Source organism: Pteropus vampyrus, unplaced genomic scaffold (assembly GCF_000151845.1).
Source record: "Pteropus vampyrus isolate Shadow unplaced genomic scaffold, Pvam_2.0 Scaffold234, whole genome shotgun sequence".
NCBI lineage: Eukaryota > Metazoa > Chordata > Mammalia > Chiroptera > Pteropodidae > Pteropus > Pteropus vampyrus.
The window spans coordinates 530,814-543,636 of NW_011889015.1; the positions used below are offsets into that span (position 1 = coordinate 530,814).

At 34.8% G+C, this 12,823-nt stretch overlaps 1 non-coding gene across 1 annotated transcript; it reads right to left on the reverse strand.

Annotated features, from left to right (window-relative positions):
- Positions 1–9,738: 9,738 nt before the first annotated feature.
- On the reverse strand, positions 9,739–9,857 carry LOC111728883. The gene has a single exon (XR_002775985.1). It is a non-coding gene; the product is annotated as a 5S ribosomal RNA (ribosomal RNA).
- Between the last annotated feature and the right edge of the window lie 2,966 nt (positions 9,858–12,823).

Genomic DNA, 12,823 nt, shown 5'->3' on the forward strand with positions numbered 1-12,823 from the left:
ATATGAGGAAACTAAAGTTCATTTATTTGTTTTCAAAGAGGTTTATTATATTAAACGTAACTGTTTAAAGTGCTCAGACACCTATAATTCCTTTCACAAGCAATTGCTATTAGAAACAACCAGATTGACTGACAATCTTGTTTTCCTAGCCCGACTGGAAGAATTTAACAGTTCACAGTATGGTAGAAAGAAATGAGAATGATGCCTGGTGAATCAGACTCCATAAGTGTAGGGAAGACACACAGTTACATGGTGGAAAGTACAACAAAAAGCCTAGGGAGTTTCACAGAGGCATATGCCAGAGACAGCAAAGCCATTGAAGGGAACTTGCAAGCCACACTTTAACATTAATTTTAAAATGTGGTACATACTAGGATGGTAAACTTACATGACATAAAGAATGTATGAATTTAGGTGACAGCACTTTAATATGTACATAGAATTTTTTCTTTTTTGCATTATTTCTACATACGCGCTACACACGTTAGCTGTTTCAGAACGATAATTCCAAAATAATAGCTTGAATGAAACATAAATATTTATTACATTGCATAGTTTGTCATAGCCCCCACTTTTCAGAGCAACCCAAAACAGGGCCATCTAGTGGCTACTAACTTGACACACAGTCACGTGATGACTTCAATCCCCAGAAGCTGGGGCTAAGGATTTCAACTCATTATGCAGTTACTTGAATATTATAGAAAACTGTATTTTAATATGGTGTTCAAGCGCTGTTTGAAAACATTTATGGAGAAATATGATGTGAGGCAATATTGCTATTGTGTTATACATGAATCTCTATAGGCTATTGGACCATATTTGTTCACTGTTATTTTGGAAATATTCATTTCAGTTAAAGATTATGTACTTAATTACCGTCGTGTTTGAATTTTTTTCCCTCTTGATGTAATAGCCATTAGGCTCAATGAAGTTTATTTTTAAGTAGACAGAGACTTCAAAGAAAAGAGGACGGGGTTGCAAGTGAATGAGAAAAGATGACCAAGTTGATGCAAAAGTAAGAAAACACTAGGAAAATATCAACATGTTCTGCACAGTCAATCACTGAAAATGTGTCAGTAAGAGTGAGGCCATTTTGAATAAGTTACAAAGATAGCTGAAATAAATGATATAAGAAAATTCAGTTGAACTCCTAAGTCTGACCTATCTCTTAAAAGAAAACAGTAAGAAGTAAGACCAATTGTGTCTGAAAATTTGTACAAATTACAATAAAGCAAAAATATTTCTTGCAGTAGGACATTTTCAGTCCTAAAATTTAGTTATCTGGAATTATTTTTAAAGGACCATACTATTAAATCTTTTGAAACAGAGAATCGTCCTTTTAATAGGAAATCTGTATTTGATTGTAAAGATGGAACACTATGTCCTTGGCCTGGCTGTCCTTGAATTATAGGCTTAACATATAGTAGAGGCTGGGATTTCTGTAAATCTATTTCAGGCATGAAAGCCTGGAGGAATAGTGCACATATATGAATAGAAGAGTGTAACAGTGTGCTATCTACTTCTAGTATAATGAATTCCATGTAAGTGATGCCATCAGACTCCTTGTTTCATTATTGTGATGCTGTAAGAATGGAGTTAATTCAGCAATGGCTGTAATTAGTTACTGGCAAATTAAACTGCATAATGAGATGCAAAATAGCTCACTGGCAAGTTTATACAAAAAATAAAAAACAAAAAACGGTCTGCCAAGAGACAATATTTTGCTTTTTTCAAGAAAAGGAAATCATGTACTACTCTAAGACAACATGAATCTGTAATACATGGAACAAATTTAAAAGGAGAACCAGAAGTTCAAAAATAACTCCAATGTTTTTTAAAGGGGACTCTATTTTATTTTTTTGTTTAGAATCTATCCAGGAGGTTAGTAAGTGGTGGTACAGTGCTGGTATATCTTCAGCTAAGGTTTACAGTTTTCAAGATAAATCAGAAAGGTGTCACACGATTTATAAAAACTGATAAGATGAAGACTTAGTCACTGGTCATATGAGAATGGTGACTTTCCCAGTTGTACCCACAGTCAGTGCCTCTCCTTATGACTTATGGCCGAGGATCTGGTAGGGCTGCAGACTTTAAAGATGATAATGTTTTGGAAAGGAGAGACAAAGGGTTGTGGATGAATTAGAGTTTTTTTTAATGCTAGAAATCTCTAGAGATTTTATTTTTTCCCCTTAGGATCGTTAGCCTTTCAAATGGTATTTCTAAGACTTTTCACTTCTTATTTTATCAGTAACAATAAGCACCTGAAAGACCTGGGGTGAGAGAATAAGAGGAAGTTGGAGGGTGGTATCTAAAGGAAGTTACCCATATTGACGGTGTGTGTAAGTGAAGCTGAGTATTTTCCAATGACTGCCTGATGAATATTGGTAGTGAATTTTTGATAGTCGTAATGTTAAGCTTGATTTTAAGCTTGTCCATGGATAAGAAATGTTTGTAATGCTTTCCTACTCCTCAGCATTCTTATCAAACGTCTATGTACATTTTAAGTCATAGTATCATGGAATTATAAATAATTTTGTCTGATGAACTGACAAAATCACACACATAGAAAATATAAATGTTTCTGACTAGAGGAGAAAAGTAGAAAAAAAGCTGTAAAGTTCCCCAGAATTTCAACATTCAAACAATAGTTTTGTCAGAGACTTTGCCTAACGAGATTTAAAAACTTATGCACATAATTCAAATATTAGTAACTTAAATTTATTTGTTGTGCAGAAATTTATCCGATATTTCAGAAACTCAAATATCTTGTTTTGGATTAAAAAAGTCCCATGAAAAAAGAATATAAGACAAAATTAGAGAAGAGACTACCAGGGCTATTTTAGAATACCATATAAATCTTATGATAATTATTTAAAAAGTTTAATGCTTTAATTATTTAGAAAGTTTAATGCTTCTGATAACATTTCCTTATATGATAAAACTATTTAGACAATGTCATATCTAGATAACATTCAAAATATTTTTAAATGTAAGATTTTAAAATATATTTTTGGCTGTAAGAAAATAATCACATCAAAATCCAGAAGTCTGAAATGGGTTTCACTGGGTTCCAATGAAGGTGTCAGCAGGGCTGCATTTCTTATTGGTATTGTTGCTAACCCTATTTTCGCTTTAGATGTTGCAGTTAAAATGTGGGATGACGTGTGCAGTGGTATAATTTCAGTATTTCTGAACTTTGTAATTCAGTAGGTAACTTGAGATCCAAGACTTGAATGTTGTCTCTTCTGGTCAGCTTTCATAATTAAGACCCCAACAGCCCAAGATTTGGTCACATCATGGAAGAGTGGTAGGACGAAGGTTATATTTCAAAATGGCACGGGATGTGCATTTACCGGGGCAGGAGAGAAAGTAGGAATTTAAAAAGGCGGTGAAAGCAAAAAAAGGAAAAGGAAAACAGGGATAGAGTATTTTTAAAAGTGAGTAAAAACAAAAATGTAAAGATGTAGTATAATGATATATATCAACAAAAGCAATGGAGCAGAGGAAATTCACAGAAGGAAAATGAAAGTTATACAGCAACTACAGAAACTTAAAAGAGAGTTTGAGGAAAAACAGATGTAGGAGAAAAAAAGTTCAAACACCTAACATTGGGCAATGCAAGAGAAAGTCCAGTAAAATGGTGGAGTAAATGTGAGCCAGAAATACAAGAAAGGTTAAAATAATGTTTGCTTTGCTTAGCCTTAATAACAGGAAAGGGACTTACTACTGCCTTCTTATAGTTTTCCATTCAAAAATTAAAATTTGTGGCTAGTTCTACAAAGCCTAAGACCATAAAAACCACTTGCCTCCAAAAATTTCTACTTACTTAAAAAAAACATATAATAAATTTCATCAATTGGAAGAGTTCTTTGGGAGTTTTTTTTTACTCTGTGTATATGTTTATTATTATTTTAATTTGAATATATCATTATGTTTTTTAAGTTAGTAAAGATAAAAAATTTCAAATATATAAAATTACCATGAAGCATTATCTCCCTGCTAAGAGATGGCACATATAGTTTGACATAAAACTTGGCCAAACATGTTGATTGAGATGAACTTGAAGCCATGAGCCCTGTTTGCCTGGGCAAAGTGGAGATGTGTCCTGTTTGCAGGCAGATAGGTGGGTTAAATGACACTTTTGGGTTCTTTCTAGTTTTAATATGACCATTAAGATTACAATCTGTAAACACTCCATTTTCCAGCTGGTGGGCCAATTAGCTCTTCTCTGCTTTTAAAATAAAGTTAACTTTCAATTATCTGTACTAATTAGGGAGAAGTGGCATGGGATAGATAATCCAAAATGATAGTAAGTCCAAAAATTATTTTATTTTTCTTTGAAGGAGTTTTGTAGTTACATGTAAAGTGGTGCTTAGGAAGTTCTGAATGTGTGCAGCTTTTCAGATAAAATGAACTCTTTCTTATCAGTGACCTTCTCTAACGTTATCCTCTTTTAGAGGCTAGTATAGGATCTCGCATAACTTCAAAAAATGTTTGTTGAATTGAAATTGAAAATACACTACCAGACCTGACTACGGAGCTTGCATCCTGCTCCCATCGCATCCAGTTCCTCTCCTGCTTCCCGTTCTAAGTGGGGAATGAACATCATTGCTCATGGATGAATCAGTGGTGGCTGAAAGCACAGTACGCTTCACTGCTAGCATTCGGGCTAAAAGAGATTTTCCTTCAGCTTTTGCTGTTTCTCAAACATACCAAGCATGTTCTTTATTTAGTGCTTTTCTACTTATAGTTCCCTCTTTCTAAAAGGTTCTTTCCTTAGATATGCATATGGCTTTCTTGCTCAGTTTCTTTAGGAATCTGTTCAAATGTTGCTTTCCTTAACCCTCTTACGGAAAAGAATTGTACATACCCCATTCACTCACTGTCTCCCTTGCTCTGTTTTATCTTTCTCTGTAACAGTTATCAACATTTAATTATCTGACACGCTATTTACTGGTTTATTTGTTTATTGTCTGTCTCCATACATTGGTATAAATTCTCCGAGGGCAGGAATTCTGTTTTGGTTACCTGTGTATCTATAGTATCTAGAAAAACATATACATATGATAGGTAATCTATAAATGTTGAATGCATTCATTCAAGATCTTTATATATGATACAGGAGTGAAAAAATACCACATTAAAAATGCTGCCTGCTTCTCACTTCCAAAGGACAGGGTAAGTCAATTAGGAGTGCTGCCCACTATCTCCACTTTACAGCCCCAAACTGAGTATCAAAGACATTAAAGTTGAAGGTGGTTTAGCAAAACCAGTAACTCAAAATCACATCTGTCTGGCTCCTAGGTGCTCTATCATATGGTATAAATTTCTCTTATTTTCTTGGAAGCTTTGGAGGGCGTAGAAGTTCTGTGAAGGGATCTGAGGAACAGAGCAAGATAGGGCAGAATGGCTCCAGGGTCATCTGAGTGAGCATGGCGAGAGAATCTTAGTAATGCAGAGAAGCAAAAGTCAGAGTAGTGCCCATCATCTAGTAAGCTGAAGACAGAGGCACGGGTATAAAAAGGAAGTCTAATTATATAATCCAAAACTAGAAGTGTCAGGGGAGGTCAAGACGCCCAGGGCAAAATAGGACAGTACTAAGGCTAAAATGATGCCAAGATGTCAGATGCTAACTTCTCTGTGATGATGTGTGTGGCCTGTGAGTGAATTTGAAGGCTTATGGATGGCATAGACCTAGATGTGGAGTTGTCAAAATGCTCCTTTGAAATATTAGCTCTGCATGCATTCTCTGATTAGTGATATGGCTATCTGCCCCTGATGTAAACACACTTATTTCATGTTGCTCCCCTGGCCATGAGAGCCTATGCAGCGAGTCTGTGATTTCTGAGTGATGCAACATCATCTTGTTTGCTCCTCTTGCCTGGCAGGGCTGTATCATGACTAAGCACCTTTGCCTTTGTGTGCCCTTTCATCCATAAGGTATTAAAAATTATATTTTATGACTCTGTTGTCCTAAAGAAGAATATGTTAATAATATACAGTAAAACATTACCTTTAACCTAAAAGTTTATTTTTTTTTCTGATTTCAAAAGGAATTAAAAAGTATTTTGGGGACCCTAAAAGTATTGTGGGTCCTAGGTACTATGTCGACAGTGGCTAATTGATAAGGCAGCCTTGGCTTATGGGCTGCCTAGTTTTTTTAAAATATAAAATAATCGTGACATTCTTAGTTACTGTAACCCTTGGACCTTAGATTCTCTGATCATAACTGAAACAAGTGCATACAGCATTTTTCTATCTAGCTACAGTCAATCTTTGTCAATATGGGGTATCTAAAAATAGCTGTGGAGGATATGGAGGGTATCTTAAATTTCCTGGAAAAATGTGAAATGTCATTCGATTGCGAAATTCACTTTTAGCTCTCTATGGCCCTTGAGAGCCAGCAGCTTGATCAATAATTTCACACAAGAAAAGTAAGAAACTAAAGCTAAGAGACTTTTATTTCTAGAAATGCTGAGACCTACTAAATTTAAGATTACCTAAGAAGATGTAGATGTTCAACTTACTGAGAATAGCTGGAAATGGGGTGGTTTAGTTGTAGTAATAACAATAATGATAATTAATGATCAGCATCATCCGACCCTCATACGTGGAGTTTCTACCCGTTTCAGGCACTAAACTAAGTATTTAATGTATTTTTTAAACCCATTCAATCCTAACAGGTAGTTACTATTATTAATCCTAATTTATCAATGAGGAAAGAGGATACTAGAGGTTAAATAACTTTTTCATTGTCTGACAAAATCAGGACTCAACTAGTTTTATGTGATGCCAGCAACTATGTTTCTAACCCCATTTATCTACTATCTTTCCCATTGCTTCTTAGAACTATTAGGTTGTTCCTTGGAACTTTAATAATTTTTGGATGCAGCCATGATGAGATTGGTGGCAGAAGAAGGGTGTTTAGTTTAATAAACGCTTGGGAGCATTGTGGGGACTTAAAAAAAGCATGATGATTTGATTTGACCTCTCTCAATTAATTGTGGGTTCTCTAAAGGAGGAGAAGAAAATGTCCTCATTTCTCTCATTGCCTGACCTGTCTCCAAAATAATCTTTCTATTAAAAAATGAACTCATTTTAAAATTAATTTTTTTGGAAAGTATAATAAGAAATATTTGCACTAACACATGGATAATTTTTATGTAGACAATATGTATTTAGCAAGAGTCAATTATGTGTGCGATGCTGTGCTAAATCTCAAGGGGAGTGCTTTGGCTGCAGTACTGTTATTATGCTCCAGACTTGCACTATTCAATAGGCATATAACGTGAGTCATATATGTAATTTAAAAATTTCTAATCATATAAAAATAAAAAGAAACAAATGAAATCAATTTTAATAATGATTTTAAACCAATATATTATCATTTTAGCATGCAATTAACATGAAAGTTACTGAGATATCTTACCTTTTTTGTACACTATCTTAAAATTTTAGTGTGTATTTTACATTCAGAGCACATCAGAAAGCCAGATTTTCTTTAGAGATACTAAGATGAATTTATATTTCACAAAATCAACAGTTGAAAGAGTAGATTCATGTACCCAGGTTGTTTCTAACATACTTGAAAGTTTTCAGATGATTGAATGGGGCATGAATTTTTAAATTTAATTTAGATTAATTAAAATAAAATAAAAATTTAATTTTTTAGTTGAGCTAGTCACATTTCAAGTGTTCACTAGTCATTTGTGGCTGGTGGCTATCATATCGGACAATTCACATCTTAGAAATTCTTTATAGCTTATGTTCTTCCTGAGAATCCCACTTACGAGGGTCTTTTTCACTTATTAACTCGTGTTTTGCAGACAAAAGCCGTTTTCTGTATTCAGAGTTTCCATTATTCCATCTATTTGGTGTAAATCAGTTAGATAATTTTGTCCTATGTTTTATTTCATGTCTGCTTAGATAGCAAAAGACAGTTCAAAACAAAAGTAAACATACTTTAAAAAATATTGTTTATTTTGATATTGCTTAAATCCCCTACATTTTCCCTTTCGTACCCATCCTTATTCTTTCTACTTTCCATATTTAGAAATAGGAAAATATAGGCAGGGCTATAAATCAAAATAATGTTCGATACTTTCTTCATCACTCTCAAAATCCTTTAAATGTCATTGGCAAGCTTTAGTTATTAGTAACATAAATATTATCCATTGCTAGAAAATGAGGTAAGTGTAAATATTATTTTCTTAGCTCTTCTTTTGGGCTTTGACAAATGCTATTTTTGGGTTCTTTGAGGTAATATTACTTTATGAATGTGTTTGTCTTTTGGTTAGTACTTTTGATGACTAAAACTCCCTGAATGTTATTTAAGATGGGAGACATTCAGAGTTGTTGGAGGCTGGGCATGTAATGCTATGGCAGTATAGGAAGCCAGACACTGGAATGACAATAATTGAGTAGTTAGTATCAAGGTGCTCTATGGGATATTATATGTTGTAAAAATCTATACATACAATGGACAACAATGTAATACTTATAGCATGTATAAACAACTTGGGGCTGGGGTATAACAGATGTGGTTTTCATTAGATCAATTCATTAGCTTCTGTCGGTCACTGGGCTGACTTTAGACATGATATTAGTTTACCCTTAGCTGGGAGGATTCTGTGTGTTTAGATTGGGCCTAGGATGTTATAGCTATGCAGTTAGGGAAAGGCATCCTAAAATCACTCCGACTTATTGGAGTACTGCTAGAGGGACCACAGAATAACTGCCATCTCTTGTGGGGGTTGTTAGGACCAAGGACAGTACAAAGATTAAGACCAAGGACAAAAGGGCCTGATGACTTAGGCCCATGTAGTCTGAAACTTTATCTATGAATTTAGGTGTTATTCTAGGGGCAAAAAAAAAAAAAAAAAGTCTTGCTGCTTCCTATCCCTTGTCTTCTCAAGTGTGGCAACTCTCAGATTGGGTAATTGGGCAGCTTTTTTTTTTTTTTTTCAGTTAGAATTGATAGGGATAGTATTACTGTGTCCACCAGTCTCTCTCTCACCTTACTTCCTTTATGTCACTGCCATGACCTCTGTGAAACTTCTTAAATTCTTCTCTGGAAGCACCACATATTTATTTTGAAAGCCTAGCCTGAGTTTTCTGGTTCTGCTGTATGAAGATATTTACTCTCTACCATATGTCTTCTCTTCTTCCAAGCACTGTCTGGATAACTTCAGTGTTCCCTGAGGGACTTGGAAGAGTGGATTGTTTTGTGCCTCAGTATGTGTACCATCTACTTCTCCTATGAGAACTTTCATCTACTTTAGTTGTTGCATAGTCTGTCTTTGTTAATTTTAATGTAAGTTTTATATTGATACATTCCTTATAGTAAGAGGTCATAATCTAACCCTACTTTTTGTTTTAATGGAATTGAGAAGATGAAGCCAGGAAACATGGAATTGAGAAGATGAAGCCAGAAAACATGGTATTGGGAATAATTTCACTGCCTCTGGACACTCTATATCTCCATATCTAGAAAATGTAATATTATCTGGCTTTTAAGGATACATATTTTAATTTTCATTACTTTTTGATAGAGGTATTGGTTGATTGATACTCTGCTATTAGTGCAATCCTTAAATTTGTCTCAAAAATTGAGAAAGCATGTAAGAACAATGGTCCTCAATGCATAAAGTCAGAAAAGGGATCCTTACTTAATATAATAGAATTCCACTAAATTTCTATAATTATAATGTGATTTTTTATTTTTATTTATTTTTTTTATGCCTACAGCACCTGGTATTCCTGGATGGTCTCCCATCCAAGTACTAACCAGGCCCAACCCTGCTTAGCTTCCGAGATCAGACGGGATGGGGCTTGTTCAGGGTGGCATGGCCGTAGACATAATGTGAAATTTTAATTCTTTTTTCACGGATCCTATTCAAAAGTGTTATTCATATAAATACCAGTAGGATATTATGATAGAACAAGTCTCTGTATATGTTATTAGAATACTACTCTATCTAAAATATTATTTCTTAGTTAAAAACTTAAATTTATTAATTAAAGAAATGGTGAGCAGTAGAATATAGGACTGAACAACTGATGGAAATGAGACATATAATTAAGTAAATAAATGTGAAAAATTACAGTAAGTTTGAGATATGGATGCAGTATTGACAGATACCAAGAATGTGAAATAATAAAAAAAATAGGCAAGTTAAATGGATGGATATTTATAAAGTGTGAGTTTTTCTTAGTACTGAATCTTGAGCACCTATTAGAAAAGATTTTACGTGTTACCTAAATTCTATGAAGTTATTTCTACTGTAGAGATGTGAAACAAAAAATGCAGATATGCTGATTAGAGTACAGATGAGGGAGTGTCTGTTCCATTTTGAGGAAGATTATTCTTCTGAGCACTATTTTTATGCAGAGACTTTACCCCGTTTTAGCTTACTGTGATGGTAAATTGCTCATGAGAGTTCATCTGGATTTCCATGAAAACAAATACTTAACTTTTATGAGCATGAGCAGAGTAGAAATCTCTGTTCTTTATAAATTGAGTGATAGAACACAGATATTGTGGTTTAATTTTACCACATGGCCATAACCAGTACTGATGGGAAATAAAAATTCTAGTGGAATTGGACGAATCCACTGTAGAATTCCCAGCATCTGTTAAGCTAATCATCATTATCTCATATGCTGGTGGTGATGCTGAAATGTAGAGAAAAGTCATCAGGATTCATAAAATTGCAAAATAAAATGGCAATGGTCTTTTTGTGTTAGGGAGTGTGCCAAAATCAATTTGGATTAACTAATACCATCTTTAGCTTGCACATGAGAAAGAGAAAGGTTGCTTAAGGGCTTCTAAGTGTGGCCTTTAAAAAATTGGGTGTTACTGTTTCATAATGGAAAGGGAAAGCAGTCCATCTATGGCACTGAGTATCAGATTGACCATTGCTTGACATACCAATTTCTTAGGAGTATGGATGGAAGGACTGAATCACATTACATGCATATTGCATATTTTTATATTATGTATCTAACATATTTTTATAGTTATAATTATTTTTATACTTCTGTCTTTTAACTTCTATACCAGAATTAAAAGTGATTTGTGCATCATCGTCCAGTCTTCTTTTTTTCCACCCTGGGAGCTCCGAATCACATGGTTCTGTGCTAGGAGGAGGGATTATGACGAAAGTGTGCCATGAATTTTCCCACAGCATTCAATGCAGCCGATTTCATGCCAGCTTGGGGTGTAGGAGCCTCTTCACTGCTTCCTGAATTTCTCATAAAGGAAATTGGTTGGTGTATTGTAGTTGAATCAGTGTTTTGGTGAGAGGAAGAAGGGTTTGAGGTTTCCTACTCTGCCATCTTGCTGATGTCAAATCCTCTGACTGTCTAATTTTTAAGGCAACTTGTTCATTGTAGATTAGACCCTAGTTAGAGGTCTTAGAATGGGCTATTGTATCACAGTATCAAGGTTGGTATTTTATTTGGTAAAACAAAATTTTATTAAGAGATAGTAGAATTTCAATTTTCATTATGGTGAACAGATTTGTGCCTGTATCAGACACTTTTGATCTCTGATACACATCTTCATTTTACTTTTGCTTTCAAGCATAGCGACTATAGCAGACAGTTTTGTGCAAACTCCAAATTTATCTCACACTGGTAACATCGTGCCTTAAGTACTCATATAGTTCTTTTGTTTTCTGTTCTGGACTGCTCCAGACTTCAAGTATGTACCTGCTGGTCAGAAGTGTGGGAGCATTGACATGCTCATAAGGGCAACCTTAACCACTGAGAGGCAAGAGACAGTGGACAAATAATTCTAGTTAATCCTTGGGTAGACAATTCTGAGAGATATCTTATAAGCTCCTTAGAAGTTCCAAGGTGGGAACAAGCTCTGTTTTCCCAAATACCAGCAGTGACCTTGGTAATGAATTCTTTTATTGATCTTTACTCATTTCTTCATTCTCTCTGGTCTGTTTTCCTGCTCCTTGGGATTACTCTCAAGTAAACAGATTGTACAAAAATCTTTGACTCGGACTCTACTTTTGGGTATAGCTAAGGCAAGACAAGGCTTTTAATCTAAGTCTTATCCCACTTTATCAATGATCACCTCTAAGGATTTTTTTAAAAAAACTATTAAATAGTAAGGTAAAATCCACAACGACCAAGTTCTGCAAACTATTGGCACTTAAGTATCGATAAAAGTTATCCTATTTCAGACTTCAGGAAAAGACTGATATCAGTGATCAAACAAAGGCTGAACTGGGGACAACCCTGAGACAGGAAAAAATGTTAAAGTTTGGTGAGCCTGAGGGTCCTGGCTGAGTACTGACTGGGAAGATGATGGAAGGACCTTTCATGCCTTTTACTGTTACCTTTGATGCCCTTTTACTTCTATGATCAGCTTTGCCTATTTCACTGTGGGAGGAAAAGAGTCTGATGAATTCATTCACTGTGCAGTGTAGTGACCCTACCTTAGCTGTTTTAGGAACATTTGCATTGTAAATGAAGGTAATGAAGAATATGTCTTTAAAGTGACATTTTAGTCACAAGTGAGGGTCACATTATGCAGGCCACTCACTCTTTTATCTTGTACCAAAGCTCGTCTTGATGGTCTGGGTCAAATCAATATTATTGAAGGAAAAAACCTATTGTATGACATTTAGTTAAAATAGCTTTTCTTTTCAGATATTTTTAGGTTCTTTAATTCTCCCAAAAGTACCATAAAAATGTTATTTCAATACAGCCTAGACAAGCTGAGCTATTCTAGGGGACTTGGAAGATGTGATAGAGCTGGCCGCTCCATGAAGATGTGAACCCTGGCTAAAGACCACTCCAGTTATGG